Here is a 21791-nt window from a genome sequence, read left to right on the forward strand (position 1 = left end):
AACCCAAGTACTCTACACACACAAAGAGCTAAAGCACTAAAGGCTGAAGACTCTAAGAGTACCTAAAAAGTCTCTCTCAATCCCCTCAGTCATTCCCTTATATATCACTCCTCCCCACTTCCTAAGACATTCTAACTCCACCCACTCAGGCCAACATTCTAAAAACCATAGACTAACAATTGCAGACATGCGTGGTGTGTAACGCCACAATGGTATACTTCATTCACACAACATTCCTTTACTCTAGCAAGAAGAGATTTTCAGAAGTTTGCCTTATGAACACATTCCGTGCTGGATGTCTTTTTCTTTTTCTATTCAGGGCTAACTGCCCAGATACAAATCTCATGCTGGCAAAGCGGTTGTAAGAATGCACAGTCCCACCACAAACAAGGAGCGAGGGTTAGTTCATTCACAGGTGCATGTTCGCCAGTCCATGTGCATCCCTTCATGACTTGGAGCAGCAAGCAGTGCATGGCATGTGTGAATGAGCCATCATGCATCAAATATTGTGCACGCACATCCTAACCCTTTCCCCCTCACACACACATATAGCTCAACACACATGGATGGAGTGTTTTAAACCTTCCCTCCCTGCTTCTTGAGATCTAGGGATCATGGGAGGTGGGTGAGTGGGTGGAGGTGTCCTCTCCCCACCCACCCAAGTGATCTCTAGCTGCTGCTATTAGCATCAAGCTAACAGCCATCTCAGAAGCCAGGGAACAGCAGCTCTCTCCCCCACACAGCCTAGTTTATTAGGTGGGCTGAAGGGGGAAGTGGGTGAGGCTGTGCTAGCTTTGGGGTCTGCACCTAGAATCATAGAATCATAGAACAGCAGAGTTGGAAGGGGTGGCGGTAGAAAAAATGAACAACGCAACCAAGGCAACAGTGGAGGAACAACCAGGATGAGGTAAACGAGATCCAATCATGGGTTATACATGTGTCTTTAGAGGATAGATTCACAGGCCCAGTGAAATTGGAGCCACCAGCTTCCACTGGATGGAGAACGCTGTGGGCCTTCAAAAGATAGTCAAAAGCAAGGGGATGCTTCATCTCCCCGCCATCAAAACACCACGATAAAAGTAAGACACACCACCCACACTTCTCCCTGTATTATTCGGATGGGGAAGGTCAGGGGGCAGGTCAGCAGGTCACTTCCTCCCACAGGCTCAAGATGAAGAAACAAAAGCGAAACCCCAAGCGATATTCAGAAAAAGGCTGCATTTTGCTTGGGCAAGCGGGAGGGAGGGAATTCCATGTATCCCCACTGGAAAGAAAGATCGCCCTACCTTTTGGAAAGCATGGCCGGGCCATATCTGCAGGGCATGCCCACGCCTTTCTCTTCCTTGTGCATAAAATCCACATCAAGTATTGAACAGCTGAATCGCCAATTTAATTCTGCACCACAGTGTCTCTCCATTCACGCTTCCTACTTAATCCTTTTCATCTAGCAGCTCGTAACTTCTTGATCTTCAAATCAATTCCGTAAATAGCGGTTGAATATTTCATTATTTCCCTGCCTGGTTTCCTGCATTTTGATGGCAAAATCCACCCCCCTTCAGTAGCACTTGTATAACACAGCCTGGTTCAATGCCTTCCAACAATTTAAGAAGGAAGTGATTCCAATTGTACTCCTGGGCCAGCTCTTTTGCATTGCTTTGGGCATCCAGTTGCCTAGTGTACCCAAAACTTGCCATGTCAGTCACTGGTGTTGGTGATAAAAGGAAAATGGCCTTCCAATGCTGGTTATGGAGGAGACTTAGGCCTTAGCTAGACCTAAGGTTTATCCCAGGGTCGTCCCGGTGTCATCCCTGCCTGCTCCCGGGATATCCTGTGTATCATTTACATGAACAGGGATGATTCCGGGATAAACCTTAGGTCTAGCTAAGGCCAGTGACCCTGTTCAGACAACACGCTAAGCCACAGGGGTTAAGCATTTTGAGCTAAACATTATGGCTTAGCTTGTCATGTGAGCCATGACTTAGTATGTCATGTGAACCATTGCTAACCATGGTGGGTACATAACCATGGTTTAAACATGCTCGCTGAACATTTGCTGCAAAAGGGTTAGAGCCTAACCATGGCTTAGCATGTTGTCTGAACAGGCCCCTACAGTCCATAAAGCAAGAGTGGGAAACTCTTTCAGCCCTGAGATAAATTCTGGATTAGAGAAGCTTTAGGGGACACATTCTAGTGGAGGTTGGGACTGTAGGCAAAGGGGGTAGAGTCAAAGGTAAGAGGAGGAGAATCAAAATACGGAAAATACCGGCATTCAGAGTGGGGAATAAAAACAGTGCACAAATGCCAGGAAACCACCAAAGGTTTGCTGGGTGTGGGGGAAGGAGGTTGGGTCTGGGGAAGGGGCATGGCCATTTGAGGCACCCCAGAAGGTCAGATTGAGACCTCAGGAGGGCCACATTTGGCCCTTGGGGTTTGAGGTCCCCCACCCCTGCCAAAAGGAGTGTCTGTCCTGATCAGGGCTGGCCCAAGACATTTTGCTGCCTGAGGCAAAGAACAAGATGGAGCCCACCTCCCATTCCATGAACGGGCAGTTAAATCTTTTTTCCACAGTGGTGATGGAACAGCATCCTCCCCTGCACCTGAGGGCATCAGAATAACTTCGGGAGAGTAAAGTGCAAACTGTGTTTCATACAAACTCTCTCCAGCAATAGCTGGCTGCCATTTCCCAGCATCTGCTGTCTGAGGCAGCCACCTCGCTCTCCCTAATGATAGGGCCAGCCCCATCTCCTGATGCTGTCACTTGTCTGAAGAAAGAAAATCAAGAGCAGACCAAATTCAGGCAGGCATACTTCAACGCTAACTTTATAAATGAAATGCGTGGATCCAAATGGGTTTTTTTGCTGACAGATGCTGCTGTGTGTCACAGCTAAGCATTATTAGGTTGCTATCAGAGGTGAGTCAGGAACTAGGAGTTGAGCCAGAGAAATAGAGCTGAAAACCACACAGAAGCACTCCAGAACTTGGAAGGCTGTTGTTGGCCAAACAACATCCCAGCCCAAACAGGAAGCTTTTTCTAGCCCTGCCTGTACTGGGGTGGGTGGTGGTGGAAGCAGTGGCCATTCTGGATGGGCAGTCCACAGCCTGAGAATACACTGCCTGAGAGATGTTTCAAACTGCAGTAAGGACAGCACACCAGACAGGCCGACAGCAAACAGGACTGAAGGTTTTCCAGTTCTAGTTCTAGCACACTACTGACAACTCCCATGCAATTTGCATAGGGCCAAAACAGCTCCCATTGAAGTGAATGGTTTGTTCCCCTATACAAATTGCAGGTGTAGCCTCCCCCCCCCCCCCCCCAATCCAGATCATGATTAGAATGTGTGGGTGTATTAAAAGTAATGTTTACTCTGTCCTCCAGTGGCCATTCCATCTGGTAATATGTCACTGGAAAGCAGTGGAGGCTGGTGGATCCGATCTCAATGGGGCTAGAAATCCCTTCTGGGTTTTAGTCAGAACCGGCCAGAATTCTACAGGAGCTATCCAAGGTGCTAACCCTATTTTGGGGATAGGGCTTAGCACCTTGGCTAGCTCCTTTACAGTTCTAGCTGGTTCTGAATGAAACCCATAATGGATTCACAGCCCTGCCGATATCAGAGCCACCAGCCTCCACTGCTGGAAAATCCTTTTACCCGAGTTTACTTGTTTTCTCTTGTTTTTCCCATAACATCGTCCTATTTTTTAAATTATGTCTTTGAGACTGTAAGCAGAGTATGCATAATCTTTTAATGTTCATATGATGCCTCCAAATTTGTAGGTGCTTTATGAAATAATAATAATAATAATAATAATAATAATAATAATAATAATAATAATAATCTGAAATGGTACAGCCCTCTCTACTACTTCAGGATTCTTTCGGAAAAGAGTAGTCTGCCTATTTCTGGTCTGTCTCGGTTTCACACATTTTACCCAAAGTTCCATGCCATTCCACATCCACATTAATCTGCATTAATTTTGTTTAAAACCGTCTCAAAATCCATAATTAAATAATAATTTATTATTTATTTAAATGTCTATTTTCTCTCAAAATCCATATTTAAATGCACATTGTCTCTCCAAACCCACATTTAAATGTGCATTTTGAATAAGTTGAAACTGCTGAGAAACCGCAGAGCAACATTTGGAGAAACACAAAATCTGTCGGACGGCTTCGGTTCGGATCCACACATTCATCGGAAAAATGCAGACCTGGACAATTTCTATGGGAATTTGTAAGGAGTGAATTTCTTCAGCATCTTCCCTAGGATTCTTACGATCATTTTCTATAGACCAAGGCAAACAGAAAAGTTGCCAGTTTTTGGATGCAATGGGAAATTTGGAGTAAATTTAAAGGGAAGCTGCTTCCGAGCAACTCTCCCTTAGCACCGATAATAATGTTAAAGAATTTCCCAGAGGATCTAAAGGGTAGATTATGTAAAATATTAAAAGAGAAAAATAAAATAAAATTAAAGGATTGGGTAAGAGATATTAAAACAAGAGAGGATATGGAAAATTTGTTAAAGGAGAAGAAGCTATCGTGGCTAGAGTATGGTCAATTAGATCAATGGAATAAAAAGTGGATTAAAGATAATAGAATGTGCAGAAAGATGACGAGGTTTGAAGAATTAGTAGGAAGTAAGGAGGAAGGAAAAGGAGGTAGTATAGTTTTAAAAGGATTAATGAGTGAAATATATAAAATATTGTTAGAGACGGAGTTTAGAGAGAATACAGAGAAAATGGTTTGGGAATCAGATTTGAAGATACAAATAGGGCGACAGAGCTGGGAGGGACTATGGAAACAAAGAGTGTTGAGAAGTTTATCAGTAAGAATAAAGGAGAATTATTTTAAAATTTTATGGAGGTGGTACCTAACCCCGGTTAGATTGAATAAGATAAGTGATCAACATTCAGCGAATTGTTGGAGAGGTTGTGGGGAAAAAGGAACATATTTACATATGTGGTGGCAATGCAAATATGTACAAAGATTATGGAAGATGGTGTTCTCAGAAATTGAAGAAATAGTGGGAATGAAAATAGAACAAACACCAAAAATAGCATTGCTGTCACTATTTGAAGATATAAAGTGTGGAAAAGGAACTATAGAGCTGGTATCGAGTTTGTTGGTTGCAGCACGACTGATGGTAGCTAGGAACTGGAAGATTCAAGGGGAATATTCTATTGAGGAATGGTATAAAGAAGTATGGGACATAGCCATTAATGATAAACTGACATGTAATATTAAGTGGAGAAAAGGCGTAACTAAAATAAATGAGTTCGAAGGAATCTGGAAACAGTTCCTAGTGTTTGTGTTTACTAAGGGAAGTGGGAAACCACCAGCAGAAGAAACGATTAGATTTTGGACTCAAGAATGATCCCGAGGTGGGGGGTGCACTTTTATGTTAAGAACGAAGATGTTGTAGTGTGATAAGGTATATGTAATAGTTTTTGATATTTGTACTCAACAATTATTCAATATGTATGTAGCAGATGTTTGAAGTTTTTTTTTTTCCTATTGTGTTGTTTTAGTTATATTTTGGAATGTTTTTTTTTTATGTTTATATAGTGTAGAAAATGAATAATTTTTTTTTTTTTTAAAAAAAGAAAAGTTGCCAGTGATGCAGGGCTCACTTCCTCTCTATTCAGCCCTGGTCAGGCCTCATCTTGAGTATTGCGTCCAGTTCTGGGCACCACACTTCAAGAAGGACGCAGACAAGCTGGAGAGTGTTCAGAGGAGGGCAACCAGGATGATCAGGGGTCTGGAAACAAAGCCCTCTGAAGAGAGACTGAAAGAACTGGGCATGTTTAGCCTGGAGAAGAGAAGATTGAGGAGAGACATGATAGCACTCTTCAAATACTTAAAAGGTTGTCACACGGAGGAGGGCCAGGATCTCTTCTCAATCATCCCAGAGTGCAGGACATGGAATAATGGGCTCAATCTATAGGGAGCCAGATTCCAGCTGGACATCAGGAAAAAACTTCCTGACTGTTAGAGTAGTACGACAATGGAACCATTTACCTAGGGAGGTTGTGGGTTCTCCCACACTAGAGGCCTTCAAGAGGCAGCTGGACAACCATCTGTCAGGGATGCTTTAGGGTGGATTTCTGCATTGAGCAGGGGATTGGACTCAATGGCCTTATAGGCCCCTTCCAACTCTACTATTCTATGATTCTATGATTCTATAAGTTTGAGGGCATCTCTTGGGTGGTTGGTTTGGGGACGACTTAGATGTCTGTGGTGGCAGTACTCCGGACAGTGTTGGGCAGCTGGGTTTAGCCACCATTTAAATGCCCCACAATGCTCTAAAATGAGGCTAGGTTAAGGACATTGTGGGGAATTCAAAAGGTTGGCTACATCTAGCTGCTGGGTGCTGCTCAGAGTGTTGGGCCAGAAAATAAATTAAGGTAGGGGGCAAGACAGCCATCAGTAGAGGACCTTGGTCGTTGCCTAAAGATGCTGATAGTAGTGGCCCCTAAAAAAAAAGGGGGTTTATGAACTAGCACCTAGTGACCTTCTTAGTCGCAAAAGGATTTCACTCTCCATTGCCAACTTCAAAGAATCCAGGCAGATCCCTTGAGGTCTTTTCAAAATGTGTGGTCTGAAAATGTTTGAATCAGAGGCTCTCTCTCTCTCTCTCTCTCTCTCTCTCTCTCTCTCTCTCTCTCTGTGTGTGTGTGTGTGTGTAGGTGTGATGGGGTGGGGGCGTTTGGGAAAAGGTGCTGCAACATGTCTGAAGGTAACAATTACAAACAAGCCATTTTCTTCCCTCCAAAGGAACTCATCACAAGCCAATCTTTAAGCCTACAATGCTCCAGGGATGTGTCTATAACATAAACACCGTAATAATAATATCATAATAGTAATAATAATAAAAAGACCAGCAACAGGCAGGGAGAACTTTAGTAGACAAGGTTAATGTACCTTGAACAGAAGCATTAAACAACATTGTTTTGATCTGTAAGTGGATGGAGAAGAGGACTGCAGAGATCGTAAAGTTTTCGTAGATGGGGTGGTGCCCTCCAAAACAAACAGAAAAGGGTAAAAGTTATATAAGCCGAGGAAATGGGGAGTGATAGTTACACTGGCAGACACTGATGGAAAATGTGCTGTGTATCCTTAAGGGCCTGTGAAACATGGCATTGAGTGGTTGTAAGGAGAAGTCGGTCCCTTGCACAAAATACAACATTTTCTGTTGGATAGGTGGTAGCACAACTGAATTGCACTTATATCTCCTTTCAATAGGGAGGGAGGGTAAGGAACTTTTATCTCCTTTCAACAGGGGTGAACCATTGATACAGTGGGGGGAAAGGTAGAATTTCCAAAGCTTCTGGAAATCGCGTGTTTCCCTCCATCCTCCTGCGCCAATGAGGGCCTTAAAGGTTTACCCTCGCGTTAATAGGGCCATTAAGGAACTCATTGGCATGGGGGTGGGGAGAGACGTGCGGTTTCTCAAAATTGCGCATTTCCCCATGTTGCATTAATAGCAACCACTAGTAATGCAGCAGGGAGAAAGAGCCAGAAGCCAGGGCGGACCCGCACCGGAACACCTGCAGGGAGCTCACAAGCGCTCAGGCACGGGTCCGCACTTGCACTGAGTGCATCCAACTGGGTCTGTGAAGGTCAGACGCTGGTGTGTGTGTGTCTGTTGCCCCTCATGGACCCAGTCAGATGCTCACGGCATCCTAAGAGGATGGACATGGGGGATTCTGTTGGTCTCCTGGACCCAGTCCTGTGACATCCCTACCTATGGGAAAAGGTTACAATTTCTGGGGCTTTTTAGCTTAGAAAAAAACACAAGTAAAGGGGGACATGATAGAGGTGTATGAAAATATACATGGTGCAGAAAAAGTGGGAGGGAGGGGTTTTTCGCTGTCATTCATAATACTAGAACCCGGGGTCACCCCACGGAGCTGATTTGTGGGAGATTCAGGACACACAAAAGGAAGTACAACTTCACACAGCATACTACTCAAACTATGGAACTTGCTACCACAAGATGTACTTGGAATTCAAGATGAGGCTTATATAGCCTCACTGCCCTACATTATTCACTGTGTTTTACAAGGAATCCAGACAATGTCATCTCCAGCTCTTCAGCTTCCTGTATTTTCCTACCACTTCTTCCATCTTCTCTCTTAATGCGGATAATCCATTTAGAAAAGACGGATGGAACTAGGATTGTGCAAGCCTCGGGCCTCGGATTCGGTAATCCGAATAACAGAGGCCATTTCATGGCGGATCCACCATTTTATGATGGATCCGCCATTTTCTTGCACAGCCCTAGGCCCCCCCATACAGCCTACGACTCCCAGCATGCAGTGCCTGGGAGGGCTGAACTTACCAGGGCCCAGGAGCAGAGGGAATACAGGAAATAGCTGCTACCATCCCCAGGTGCTCCTTGGAATCGGCTGTTTCCCAGGCCAATCAGCTGCTGCTATCAGAAAGCTGTAGGGCACCTGCGGAAGTCACGTGGACCCCTCCAAGGTCAATGGAGACTTCCTGATGCTGGGAGTTGTAGGCTGTGTGGGGGGCCTAGGGCTGTGCAAGAAAATGGCAGATCTGTCATAAAATGGTGGATCCGCCATGAAATGGCCTCCGTTATTCGGATTTCCGAATCTGAGGCCTGAGGCTTGCACAGCCCTAGATGGAACTGTCCGATGCCTTCTCATTGGTAGCACTACAAGCCCTGGGTTTGCAAGTACCCATCATGATGATCGCCAACTTTAGAGGACTGGGCTGTGAGAAACTAACTGATTTATTATGAATGTTTATAAATGAATGAATTAGGCTGCGATCTATAAAAGCTTGTACCGCAACAATCCACTAATCCCTAGGGCGCCACAGAACGGTTTAAATTTAATGGCCCGAAAGCCAGCCTTAGCTTTCACAGAAAACTTTCATACCAGCCTCTTTAATTATACTTATTTTCTCTGGTCCTTAACAGTAAAGTAGAGAGTGGGGAAAAAGCTACCGGTCCAATAGATCCTTTTGCGGGGAGGGGAATCAATGCTCCTTCTCACTAGTCTAGAGAGAAGGACAGAGTGAACCTGCTATTTTTCCGACGTGTGTAACTATCTAAATGCAGATAGGAAAGAAGAACTATTGATGGAGGTGGGAAAATATTCCTGTTCTGACAGAAGATCTTTTGTGGAAATGCCCGGACCTCCTGGTCCTTCTTGCCAAAGGTCTAATTCAGCATCCAAATGTGAAGGAAACACCTGATGTACCTTGAGTGGACACTCTTTGGAAACATATCTGGGTCTGGGAGGGGGGACCTTGCAAAATATGAATTTCACCTACATCACACTACACACACACACACACACACACTATTGGGAAAGATGACAAACACTCCTCTTCACAGCTTCACAGACAGCCTTACCAAACTGTACAGAGGAATTAGCAGCAGAGACACCTAACCGTCTTGCTAGGTTGCATTTCTCACGATAGGGGAAAAAAAGATGTTGCTAAAAACTCCAACTTTTTAAAAAGTGCACCTAACTGGAATGCATCTCCACAAGCATGAACACATGTAGCAGAGGCTACAAAGCCCTATGAAGAGAGACTGAAAGAACTGGGCCTGTTTAGCCTGGAGAAGAGAAGACTGAGGGGAGACCTGATAGCACTCTTCAAATACTTAAAAGGTTGTCACACAGAGGAGGGCCAGGATCTCTTCTCGATCCTCCCAGAGTGCAGGACACGGAATAACGGGCTCAAGTTAAAGGAAGCCAGATTCCAGCTGGACATCAGGAAAAACTTCATAACTGTTAGAGCAGTGCGACAATGGAATCAGTTACCTCGGGAGGTTGTGGGCTCTCCCACACTAGAGACCTTCAAGAGACAGCTGGACAAGCATTTGTCGGGGATGCTTTAGGGTGGATTCCTGCATTGAGCAGGGGGTTGGACTCGATGGCCTTGTAGGCCCCTTCCAACTCTGCTATTCTATGATTCCATGATTCTATGAAATAGCAACATGATGTAAAGTCCACAAGGAATAGCGGGAAAGCCATCTACATCTTTGGGGAAGACTCCTAAAGAAACGGTATAAAGAGTTCTCCAAATGGGCACTTTAACTTAAGCACAGGCTATCGGCCAGATAGCGATTCTGATCCAAGTCATCGTGGGATAATTTGGAACAGTACTGAAATCCCTGCCATGTGGAAACTTGGATCCATGAAGTTGTTGTCAAAGAGCCCAAGGTACTCATTTTACTTCTGTTGGATTGCTACTAAACCGTCAAGGGCATCTAAGTTGCCATTTTGCCTCTTGTGCTCATCTACTGGCTATATACAATGCAAGGGCTTTTATGCGACAGCTTGGTCTCAAGTTTACTATTATTATTTTTTAGTTATCATATTTTATTCCAGCCCTTTGTCCAAGGAGATCACGAAAGGACACCTGATCAGGACAATCAGGTGTCCAACCAGGATGATCAGGGGTCTGGAAACAAAGCCCTAAGAAAAGAAACTGAAACAACCGGGCATGTTTAGCCTGGAGAAGAGAAGGTTGAGGGGAGACATGATCGCACTCTTCAAATACTTAAAAGGTTGTCACACAGAGGAGGGCCAGGATCTCTTCTCGATCATCCCAGAGTGCAGGACACAGAATAACGGGCTCAAGTTACAGGAGGCCAGATTCTGGCTGGACATCAGGAAAAATTTCCTGACTGTTAGAGCAGTATGACAATGGAACCATTTACCTAGGGAGGTTGTGGGCTCTCCCACACTAGAGGTATTCAAGAGGCAGCTGGACAACCATCTGTCGGGTATGCTTTCGGGTGGATTCCTGTATTGAGCAGGGGGTTGGACTCGATGGCCTTATAGGCCCCTTCCAACTCTACTATTCTATGATTCTATGATTCTAGGTACATTGGACCATAACTCCCATAATTCCTGGCCAGCATGCTGCCAGGTTGGGGGAAGACTGGTATACAAGCTTTCAGCTCCATCCTCTGGGCCCTGTTATCCTCGCAACAAGCTTTTCACCATTATTGGCTGGTGTGCCAGTTGTGATCCCACCCAGGCAGTGATAGCCTGGCTATAGGTAGCCATGTTCCATTAATATCCTGTCTGGACTACTGCAAGTGATATATGTGGGGCTATGCCTGGCTAATAGTCATTTTTGGCAATATATCCTATCGCCTTGATCAGAGACAACATGGCTCTGAATACTATTTGCCCTCATGTCTCAGTTGTGGGCTTCCCAGAGAGGCATCTCATCGGCCACTGTGGAAGGCTGGATGTTGGATTAGATAAGCTTTTCGTCGGATCCAGCAGGGTTCTTCTTGTGTTCTTATGACTTTGAAAACATTCTGTAAGTTTCCTTGCAAAGTACTGGGGATAGCTGTACCAAATTACTGTACTTTCATTGATTTTATGCCAGTGGTTGATGTTTGTAGCTAGAGTTAAAGCATCATCATTGTGGGGGTGGATCAGAATTCAGGGAGGCTGAAAGCAAGGAGTGGGATGTGGATCACACCAGTTAACCTGTGTGCATACAGAGCCCATAAACACATGGAGATCAGGAGCTAGACAAGCAGGTGTGATCCTGACTCCTCCTTGTCCATATTCAGCCTACGCAGATTTGGACTTTTGAGAAAAGGGGTGAGTGGGTGAAGGCTGGAAAGAGGACTCAGGAGGCAAGGGATTGAAAAGGCAGGGTTTCCGTTGGCAGAGAAGCTTGAAAGAAGGGACGGGCAGTCTGTGGTCTTCAAAGTATGGAACTGAAGGGAAGGATGCACCGAGAGGGGAGGGAGGGGGAGAAAGCAGAGAGCTGCGCAAAACAGACAGGAGGTTGAAAGATAAAATGCCAAAGGAGGGGGGTGGAGGAGAGAGGGAGGCAGCCTAGAGACAGGAGAGGGGCGGGAGAGAGTGAACTCTGCATATCCACTGGAAACAGTGTGTGCTCTGTAAAGCTATGTTTAGAGAGGAATGCGTTCGGATTTTTTTTTTAACGTATCATGCTTTTTAAAAACTAATCAGTTAAATTGTTAAAAGCCACAGGAAGAGATTTCTTCCCGGAGCCATAATACCCTTAAAGTGTCTTCAAATTACTTCTTTCAGCAGAGAAGGAGCCTGCTTTACATCTGAGTATTTTTCACCCTAATAGACCTCTTTTATTTTGTTTTTCCCTAAACCAACATCCATTTCTAATGTCACACACTCACACACACACACACACACACACACACACCCCTCTGTGTATGTGAGTCCATATGGGGTGGAGGGCAGACAAAGGCTCAATCCTATTGCTACATCCACACATGCCAAATCCTAGGTTCTGAAAGGTTATTTTATTGTGCAGTCCAGGATGCTCCATCCTATAAAGCGTCGCTATCAGTTCCGTGTATAAAGTAGCTTTTTGTTTGTTGGTTGGACTTATGGAAATCAATCTGCTCCACGGTTTTGTATGGGAAATGATGGAAACGCAGCGCTTACTATAGAGGGTGCTCCGGGAGCCGCTTGTCTTTTGAAACTCTCCCCTCTGCCCTTTCTCTGCCGGTAACACAAAAGCCTCTTCTTCCAGCCAGAGCAGAGACGCCTGAAAAGAGACAGATAAAACCATCAGCTGGAGAGAAGAGGATGCAGCAATCTGTGAAAAAAACAACCAAAACTACAGTCTGCAAAAGCCACAGAAGCTAAACTCAGCTGGGCTATTTCCACGCCAATCTTCAGAAATGCCCCTGGCCATAACCCAAAGATTCTTCCTGATCCCAACCAACTTCAGAAATAGAAAAGAGAAAGAGAAAGTAGTTTGTTTATCTATTTGTTTTTCTGGGATTGAAAATCACAAGAATGACCTAGCCAAATAGGCTCAGGGCATGTAACAGCCTTGGAAATATGCCATGTGCCTTAACTGTCCCTATTTACCAGGGTCAGTCCCCAATTTTACTAGGGCAGGAGCTACACTATGGCTTTATAATGGTTTATAACAGTAGTGACAACTGTTTAGGCCCAGGACACACTACATATAAAGTTTTCAAACTGTTTTCAAAGTGTTATATCCTGCTTGGTATAGATCTGTCCCCTATTCTCTGAAAATAATTGTCATTTGGGAATGGCCAGTTCGATAACCACCTCCCAAAGTTCTTACTATATAAATCCCATTCCTTAGGGCATCCTTCCTCATCCTGGTGACCTCCAGGTGTGTTGGATCAAGCTTCCATTATCCCCATCCAGAATGCTGGCTGGGTATGATGGGGGTTGTAATCCAACCTACAGAGGAGTAGGTTGGGGAAGACTACCTTAGGGGATTGTGTTTATTTATTATATTTATTATTATGTCTCTATCCCACCTTTTCTTTTCCTCTACAAAGAACCCAAGGCGGCTCACATAGTCCCCCTCCTTTCCATATTATCCTCACAGCAATCTTGTGAGTTAGGTTAAGCAGAGAGTCAAAGTCTGGCCCCAAATCATCTTGTGAGCTTCATGGTAGGGTGGGGACTAGAACCCGGGTCTCCTAGTTCAACACCACACTGGCTCTCCAGTTGCTAATTGACAAGTGATTGATGAAAAACCAATAAATCTATTCCACCGATCAATTGGCCATTCCAATATTGTTTCAAATCTCTTATTGTGATTCTCCCATAACGAATTCCCACTAAGGTTATTAATGTGTCCATTTTAGCTGTATTCCATCTCTTCGCATAATGTCAGTTTCTGATGGAATACGGGAATTTTTCCATGTTAACACTGTTTTTATCATTATGTGGATAAAGATACCAAAGTACTGAGGTATGGGCAACTTAAATTCATTATGCTGCTATGAGGGTGGGTTCATATTTAACATCTGGTGACCTGTGTTAAGTGAAGATGATACTTCAATACAATAGTACAATAGTAACTTCAGACACTGCAAATACATCTGAAGTTTTTGTAGCCATTCAAAAGTACCTGAAACATTTTTGTCATTTCAATACCCCGAGAAATAATATTATTTGCGCACAGAAATGTATACAGGAAGGATGTCTGGAGATCATTCTTATTCCTATTTCCCCCTGTATTTTCCCCTTGAGTTTTGTTGAACTTAAGCAATTTTTGATGGCTGGGATCCAACAGGCTTTACCTTATCCGGCTTCTGTATCCACCTATTGGGACTTTTTCTTGGGTTTTCTTTGGGTGCTTCTATATACACACACTGGGTGTTTTCTTTAGAATTGATACCATCTCTTCCAGTGCCAGCTCTAGGTTTGGGAGGGCCCTTGAGCAAGACACCCTCAATGGGGGGCCCTTCCTTAGTGAATCTACCTTCTCACCTCCATTGTCCCCAGCTGCTATAACTTCTCCTCTTCTTCTCTTTCTCACCATTGTTTCCGCTTGTTTGCTTGGCAGGCAGAGAGCCAGTGAGCAATCAGTTGGTGGCATCTCCTGCTCCTCCTTCTCACCACCATCATTGTCTGGGCCAGAGTGAGAGGCAAGCCAACAAGCAGGTTGCCATGGGGAAGAGGAGGAGCAAGTCCAGGGGGCTCTCAGCAGTGAGCCCCTGCTAGGGTGTGGCCTCCTGGCAGGTGTCCAACCATGCCCCCCTTGATGTCACCACGATTTCTTCACTATGTTATTACACAGAATTCAGACAGCATTACTGCCAAATTGGTGCTTCCCAGTGTTTTCCCCATTGTCCTCCATCCTTTTTAAAGATCAAGCTTGTGGTGTTTTCTTTTGACCATCCATCTCAACCAAGTTTACCTGTGGACTGGCCATTGTGCCACTGACACACCTGGTGAGAGAAATGGCCCATGATGCAATTGGTGATGTGTTTGGCAAAGCCCCGCCTTTCTAAATTGCTTGCCCTGGCTTTTCTAATTGCATTGTCATAATAAGCCAGGGAGTTCTTTCAAGAAGGTTAAAGTTCCACCAATCAGGTGTTCAGAAGAAGGAACAGAGGCCGAGATACAGCATCCTGCTTCTCCAATCCTAAATAACAACTGTGCACACTTGACTGGATATAGACCGATGACTACATATAGACAGACAGACAGACAGACAGATTCTCTCTCTCTCTCTCTCTCTCTCTCTCTCACACACACACACTCACACACACACACACACACACACACACACACACACACACACACCTTGGAAAGGCCTTCGGCCAATTAATTATCTGTTTTTACACCAACCAATTATATTTACATATATTTGCATAATGCAATGACTTTGTAAAAGGTGCTATTTTTGAAGAGCCTTAATTAAGGTGACAGTTTCTCTTTAGGAGATAGTGCCTGGACTTAATGAGGGATCAGAATTTAATTGAAGTGGGACAACTGAAGTTCTAGGGTTCCAGTTGCCCAATAGTCACTTGGGGACCTCTAAACGAGCAATTTATTCCAAGCTCATGATTGGCCACTCACGAAAGTTTGCAGGACTTTTAAATGACGGCGTGACTGACCAGGATGTCTCTCATTGCATCCATTGATAATTCCATTGTGAAAAGAACCACTTTTAAAGTGGTAATATATGAAAAAAAATATCGAGATCTCCCACAGGTAGATGGCACTGTCTCAACTGAAGTGAACGGAGCACACTTAGGGGAGAAGTATTCAATTCAAACCATGTGGTCGCCCTTGTCCATTGGAGTAATTCAGCCCTTGACAATCATGCCAAAAAGTAGGAAGCACAAACATCCTGGCTAAGCAACATGATTTCCCCTTAACATAAAGACGCCCCCAGTGTGTAGTTTGTTCACAAGATCAGCAAATGATGAGCACTCTTTGACAAGATACTGAAAAGTTCCACATTCCTTCACTCAAACCAAAGTGTTTTGGGAAGCACAAAAATACGCCCAGGCATAAACAAGCAGAATTCATTGTTGTTTCTTCAAACCACTGCCAAGGCTTCAGTTGCTTAGTTGTAATGACTGATCAAGCTTTTCAGCCTGTCTTTCTAGAACAAGGAGCTTGTGTGTTTAGTTGCTTGCCCACAAATCAGAATGACAAACCAGAGTTTGAAGTTGTGGTTTGAGTGAACCTGTTTTGCTTCCAAACCGAAAGGCACTCAACCATCAGAGCACTTTGTTGAATTCCATTTTGGTGGAACTCCCCACTTAAATTAAATCACCATTTATACAAATTGTAGCTACAATTTGTGTAATCTACTATGCAAATTGTGCCCGTAATTTGTTTAATTTGTGCAAATTGTGGCCATAATATGCATAATTTTCACAGATTGCACCCTCAATTTAAGCATATTTTGGCTGCAATTTGCCCGAATTAAGGAAAATACAACTGAAATTTGTGTATATTAGTCAAATTGGAACTGCAATTTGCATAAATAGTAATTTAACAACAACAACAACAACAACCCAAGAAAGTTCACAAACTTTGGAAAAAGCCAAGCCGGGGGCTCTGAGAAAATCCAGCGAGGTCAAAAAGAGCTGGATTTTCCCCGCAACGGCCTTTGGACTAACTAACATTTGGGCTATTTTATTATTTAGAACAATTTTGAATTGTCCCTCCTCTCACTGAGCACTAGAACTGATGTACAAATAGAAACTATAAAAAGAATAACATACACTAACTATAAAAAGCTGAATAACTTTTGCCCCCTCCTCAGGTTAATAATAAAAACAGAGAGCAGCAATAACCATTAAAAGCTTGTGCAACGAATGTTGGTTTCAACAGCCTTCTAATGGACCATAAAGAGAGTCGGTGTGGTGTAGTGGTTAGAGTGTTGGACTGGGACTCGAGATACCCAGTTTCTAGTCCCTTCAGTCATGATGTTGAATTTGGCTAGTCACTGAGGGCCTTGCTAGATGATGCCGGATAAGCCGGCAGGGAGGTGGGGCGATGGTGCGCTAACTGTAGTGTGCGCCGCCCCGCCTCCTACATGCACGACGCGCAGGGACTCCAGAAGCCCTGCAGTGTCGGCCATTTTTTGTTGTTGTTAAAGGGGCCACGTGCGCCCCAAAGACTCCAGAGAAGGTAAGTGGTTTTTTTTACTTAAGCCCCCCCATCCGCTCCTGATCCCCTCCCATGCCTCCTGCCCACACTTTCCCCGCCCTCCCTCCCTGTCCCCGATCTGTGCCGCCCTCCGCCATCCCTCCCCGATCTGTGCCACCCTCCGCCCTCCCTCCCCGTCCCCAATCTGTGCCGCCCTCCGCCATCCCTCCCCGATCTGTGCCACCCTCCCTCCCCGTCCCCGATCTGTGCCGCCCTCCGCCATCCCCCTCTCCTGCTGGTCTGGCCTTCCCCCCCAATCTCCCCCCCCGGCCCGATGGGCACAGCGCTCGTATGAGCGCTGTGCCCAGTCCGTGGCTTTTCCCAGCTACTCGCGAGTAAGTGAGTAGCCGCAAAAAGCCACGGACCTTGCTAGACGTTCCGCAGCCCCGGCCTCAGGCGCGCCATAAGCGACTTCACTTATGGCGCGTTAGGTGAGGCTTCAGCGCGGCCTGACCCCGGATTCCCCTGTGCGTCATCTGGACGCACAGCAGGGAAACTGGGCCTCACAGCGCGCTAAGGCCTCGTCTAGCAAGGCCCTGGCTCTCAGCCTAACCTACTTCAAAGGTTGTTGTGAGGATAAAATGGAGAGGATGACCAGCACGTGAGTCACCTTGGGTTCCTTGCAGAGGAAAAAAGGTGGGATATAAATGCAAAAACCTCCCTAGGGAAAGTTCTGCAACCAGGGTGCTGTTACACAAAAGGCCCCATCTTGAGTACCCAACAACCCTCAGCTCTCTAGCAACTGTGGTTTGGCACAAGGAATGAAACGCTAAACCCTTGCACAGTGTCCACATGTTATTCTTAAAAGCCATTTTCTAGAACCTCCTGCATGACCCTGTGTGAGTTTCCGAAGAACAATGGCTTCCCTTCCGCTGTAGCTGCTTTCTCAATCTTTCCTTTTTGGAAGGGTGGATGCAAAGGCTGATGTGCTGCCCTGCGTTAAAGAAACTGCTGTATCCAGCTGTGTGCAGTTCAAGCAACTGTGGATTAATAAAACATATTCTAGAAGAGAAGAGAGCGTCTCAGGTGACACTGTAGCCCCCAAGGTTCTTGAGCCTGGGGAAATAAACAGATTTTTCTCCCCATAACTAATGCCTCGCCGTGTTTTCATTTTCCCTGCGACCACCCAAAGAAAGCTTAGAGGTGGAGAGATCCCGCCTAATCTCATTTTCTCTGCCCATAAGCTGTGCCTTGAAGTGAAAGTGCAACAATTTATATGACAAGGGAAAGAAAGGAGAAGGCAAAACTGAAAGGAGAGAATGAGGGAACAGCAGCCATTTCAAGCTGCCGGGATTTATAGCGCTGCTCAGGCAATTCTCCCTCGCTGCCGCATGAAACAGGGCAAAGCCAACTGCACCAACGTTTGATTGAGGGAAAAGGAGGAGGATCACATGTTTTGCGCTAAGTGAATGAAAGGCTCTTTGCAGTACGGTTGTGAAAAAGGAAATTTAGAGAGCCATTTGAAGTAGTGACATATGTCTGCTAAGTGACTTCTTTTTCTTTTTGCAAAACACACATTTATCTCTATATTCCAGAAAGCACAATAACAGTGCAATCCTATATATGCTTACTTAAAAATAAGTCCCATTATGTTCAATGGGGCATACTCCCAGATAACTGGGGATACCATTTGCAGCCGAAAACATTTAAATGCAATGTCACACAATGATTAAGATGCAATGGAGAACCAAGGTTCTCCATTATGAGAAGATGCAGAGGTCAACCTCAGGCTCATGGGCACCTTTTTTCCTCTTCTCTCCTTCTTCATGCATGAGGGAAGGATGTTCAACACTTCTGTTTGTGGGTTGGAACAAGCTGCAGTTTCATTGTATATCTAAATATCAAATCATGGCTTGATCTTGGGTTGTTATACTAACCATGGTTTGAACAAACCATGCTTTCCTGCATTGGAGTGGAACACAGAACTGTGTTTTGTTCCAAACCACGCACAGAAGCTTCTCACTTTGGGCTTTTTCAGACAGTGCATTACGCCATGCTTAGGCTGCTAAACCTTGTGCAGAAAATGATTAATGAGCATGTTTATTTTATTTATTTATTTATTGCATTTCTATACTGCCCAATAGCCGAAACTGTTTATACTGTGTTTATGTAGCCACATGGTTAGGAATGCTTCACATGACATGCTAACCCATAATGTATAGCTCAAAGTGCTTAATCACTGTAGCTTAGCGTGTCATGTGAACAAGGTCTTTGTCTCCTCACATGTAAAGAAGAGAGAAGTGTCTGAACCCAACACTCACCACCACACTCTCTCTTAACAGGAAATCATTGTTACATCTGAACCAAGTCAACAGCTCATTTCCCCCAAATAGTAACATATGTAGGAGTTCACAGTTCTGCATGAAATCCAAGTTAGGAAATCCACTTCCAAAGATGAAAGCATGGGATTCTGCCAACCCCATGCTTGGCAAGTGAGTACCAATTTTGAGCATGAACTCTCTACAGATGTGCAATCAGAACACATTCAAGGGAACTGGCATTTGCATCTTTCAATTTATTGCAAAGTTTACATTAAAACATAAGCACTGGTACTGTTCCTACAGGACCCACAGGGTGTTCCATCAGCCAGGATCACTTTGGTTGGATCACTTTCAAAATGGCAGCAGTGCTGAAATAGCTGAAGACTGGCCAAATTCTTACTATGTGGTAAAATCAGTGTCTTCTGGACTGTAATGTTCCCTCCACATAGAAAAGGGAAATAGCAGAGAGAGGGGGTTTAGTCTAGTATTCTTGCTGACATGCAGTTTTCTATCTGCAGGGATTTTGAGGGTGGGGGTGGGGGGCAAAATTGACCACTTCCATGAGAACTTGGTCACTGTGCTGGATGTCAGCCTTCCCAAACCTGGGTTCCTCCAGATATTTTGGCCTACAAATCCTATCAACCCCAGCCAGCAAAACCAATGGTCAGTGATGGTGGGAGTTGTAAGCCAAAAGACAGACCTAGGTTGGAGGAGGCAGCTTTATGTTCAAGATATTGAAGATATATATCACCTGCCAGGATAGCGTTCAGGGTTAAACTATGTTAAACTATGGAATTCACGATCATATGATGTAGTGAAGGCCACCAATTTGGATGGCTTTAAAATGGGATTAGAGAAATTCATGGAGGATGATGCTATCAACGGCTACTATAAGGCTATCAGATGGCTATATGCTGCCTCCAGTATCAGGGCAGTAAACCTATGTACCGCAATTGCTGAGGAACATGATCAGGAGGGCATTATTGCACTCATGTCCTATGTGTGTGAACAGAATGCTGGATTAGATGGACATTGGTCTGATCCAGCATGGTTCTTGTATTCTTAGAGTGCTCATAGGTCAGTCTTATGCCAAAAGAAAGGATGGTGTCCCTTTCAGAACCACAGGGAGTGGGGGAGGAGAAGGCCCATGCACCTGCATACCTAAGCACAACCCTCAAGTGAGACCAGCAACTGCTTTAACACAGTTTGCCCAGAGTTAGAACAACAGGATTCTTCTGGACCTTCAACAAGTGAAAAGTCAACATATCATTAAATCATTTTTACATTTTGATACCACCCAACAGCTGAAACCCTCTAGGTGGTTCACAAAAGTCAAACGCCTATAATAAAGTGGACAATTTATGGAAGGGTTGATAGCTCAGTGCTAGAGCACACACTTTGCATGGAGAAGTCCCCATTCAAACCTCGGCATCACCAGATCAGGTGACAAGAAAGACTTCTGCCTAAGACCATGGGGAGCAGCTGCCTTCTACAAAACACAGTAGACAGTAACTTCTATCAAAAGGTACTTGCTGATGTAAGCCAGGTTCCTACACCCTGGAAAGAACAATCCCATGGCCCCTGGGGGAGCATGTCAGATAACATAGGATGCCTCAGGAAACCTTGCTCCAACCTTGGAAGGAGGAGGAGTTGGAGATCTGACCCTAGACTCCTCCCTGTCACACTCAGCATGGAAAGAACCATACCGGCTGCTTCTCCAATGTCAGAAAAGCACCTCAGAGGAAAAGGAAAGGGGGCATTCTGGTGGGTAGTGAGGGGAGGAGACCAGAGAAGCCATGACACAAGTTATCCTGGGCCTCCTCCAGCTTCCTTCCCTTCCCCACCAAAGCACCCTTGCTAAATGGGCTGAAAATAGAGGACATTGGAGAGTAGGGAGGATAACAGCTTTGCCACTCTTCCCATCCTGCTGGTTTCAGCCCGGCAGGGCATAGGGAACCTGGACAACTCTGAGCAACCTTGCTTCCTGCTTGTGGTTTCCTGGTCAACAGCTGGTTGGCCACTGTGTGAACAGAATGCTGGTCTAGATGGACCAGCATGGCTCTTCTTATGAGTGTGTGGATTCTGAGTGGCACAGTCCATAGGATTGCACCCTAATCCAAGGAAGGAGTTCATGTGGCCCTCCACATGCTGGGCTGCAACTCCCATCATCCTTTTGCATTGGCCATGCTAGCTGAGGCTGATGGAATTTGGAATCCAGAACATCTAGAGTCCATGTTCCTTACTCCTGTCCCAAACCTTGCAGATACACAATTTAAAAAAAAATCTGTCCAGACTATTATTATGTCTGATAATTCCACAGTTGGAAACCTTGCTCACAATACTCTCTTCCTCTTCCAACAATCTCTTTCAGTATTTTTTTTAAAGTTTAATAGAAAAAAGGGAAGGCAATGATAAAAGCACAGTAAGCATCCTCTCACCAAGTTCTCCCTGTTCTGAGGAAGCTAGGACAGGACGAAGAAGAATTACAGAGAGAATACGGGGTGGGTGTGGGATAATAAAGAGCTGCTCTAGTAACAAATATAGCATTGCATATTTATTTGGAACATCATATATCTTCTTTGATGGTTCACGAAAGTT

The 21791-nt window shown here is 44.8% G+C and overlaps 1 protein-coding gene across 4 annotated transcripts in view; it reads right to left on the minus strand.

Moving 5' to 3' along the window:
* Positions 1–21791, minus strand: part of PKNOX2 (PBX/knotted 1 homeobox 2) — a 362331-nt gene that overhangs the window by 139756 nt on the left and 200784 nt on the right. For 3 of the 4 annotated variants that reach the window (XM_063139402.1, XM_063139401.1, XM_063139405.1), the window contains one exon: positions 12433–12535. The exons of the other annotated variant lie outside the window; for it this stretch is intronic. The gene's annotated coding sequence lies outside the window, so the exon portion shown is untranslated. The remainder of the gene's footprint in view (positions 1–12432; positions 12536–21791) is intronic. 4 annotated transcript variants of the gene reach the window in all.

Source organism: Elgaria multicarinata, chromosome 12 (assembly GCF_023053635.1).
Source record: "Elgaria multicarinata webbii isolate HBS135686 ecotype San Diego chromosome 12, rElgMul1.1.pri, whole genome shotgun sequence".
In the NCBI taxonomy this organism is placed as follows: Eukaryota; Metazoa; Chordata; class Lepidosauria; order Squamata; family Anguidae; genus Elgaria; species Elgaria multicarinata.